The following is a 1,490-nucleotide window of genomic DNA, read 5'->3' as shown; positions in this document are numbered from 1 at the left end:
ATATATTTTTTTTTTTTTTCATGGAAAGCCACTGAAAAAGTAGAAACGCCAACTGTATTTAAAACCTAGTGTGTATTTTCCAGCCGGGCACTGTGGCTCACATCTGTAATCCCAGCACTTTGGGAGGCCAAGTTGGGTGGATCACCTGAGGTCAGGAGTTCAAGACAAGGCTGGCCAACATGGCAAAACCCCATCTCTACTAAAAATACAGAAATTAACCTGATGTGGTGGCTTGTGCCTGCAGTCCCAGCTGCTTGGGAGACTGAGGCAGGAGGATCGCTTGAACCTGGGAGGCAGAGGTTGCAGTGAGCCAAGATTACGCCACTGCAGTCCAGCCTGGGTGACAGAGTGAGACTCCGTCTCAAATAAAATAAAATAAAACCTGCTGTGTGTTTTCCTCATTATGCCACTTAAAATTGTGTGTGAACATACAATAATAATACTGACAGCCTGTAGTCCTGGCTACTCGGGAGGCTGAGGCAGGAGGATGGTTTGAACCCAGGAGTTGGAGCTGCATGAGCTGTGATTGTGCCACTGCATTCTAGCCTGGGCAATAGAGTTTTAATAATTAATAATCATTAATTCAATAATAATAATTTTGGTAATATAATTTCACCCACAGTCATAGCTAACTGATCAAATATAGTCCACCTACAATGTAACAGACAACTTATTCCTCAATGTGCATGACCTTGTAATTATGTCTTTTTCACCTAGAGATCTTACAAGATATACTTCTCTTGCATATGGCTGAACCTAACTAGTTTCCCTATTTTAATATTCTTTTTTTTAGTGTCCTATTTTGTTTTATGTCTTTTGAGACAGGGTCTTGCTCTGTCACTCAGGCTGGAGTACAGTGGTACCATCATAGCTCACTGTAGCCTTGATCTCCTGGGCTCAAGCGATCCTCCTGTCTCAGTCTCCTGAATAGCTGAGACTACAGGCACATGCCACCACACCTGGCTAAGTTTTGTGTTTTCTTTAGTAGGGAAGGGGTTTTGCCATGCTGCCCAGGCTAGTCTTGAACTCCTGGGCTCAAGCAATCAGCTGCCTCGGCCTCCCAAAGTGCTGGGATTACAGGCGTGAGCCACAGCACCTGGCCTTAGTGTCCCTATTTTTTTTTTTTTTTTTTTTGAGATGGAGTCTTACTCTCTTGCCCAGGCTGGAGTGCAGTGGCATGGTTTCAGCTCACTGCAACCTCTGCCTCCCAGATTCAAGCAATTATCCTGTCTCAGCCTTCCAAGTAGCTGGGATTATAGGCACCTGCCACCGCACCCAGCTAATTTTTGTATTTTTAGTAGAGATGGGGTTTCACCATATCGGTTAGGCTGGTCTTGACCTCCTGACCTCAGGTGATCCACCCGCCTCAGCCTCCCAAAGTGCTGGGATTTCAGGTATGAGCCACCGCACCCAGCCTAGTGTCCCTATTTTAATGCAATGATTTTGTTTCTGGACTAATATCACTCACCCTCTGAATTTAATAAGAAATA

This window comes from Rhinopithecus bieti, unplaced genomic scaffold (assembly GCF_001698545.2).
Source record: "Rhinopithecus bieti isolate Rb0 unplaced genomic scaffold, ASM169854v2 scaffold_7967, whole genome shotgun sequence".
Classification (NCBI taxonomy): domain Eukaryota; kingdom Metazoa; phylum Chordata; class Mammalia; order Primates; family Cercopithecidae; genus Rhinopithecus; species Rhinopithecus bieti.
This window is presented reverse-complemented; position numbering follows the sequence as displayed.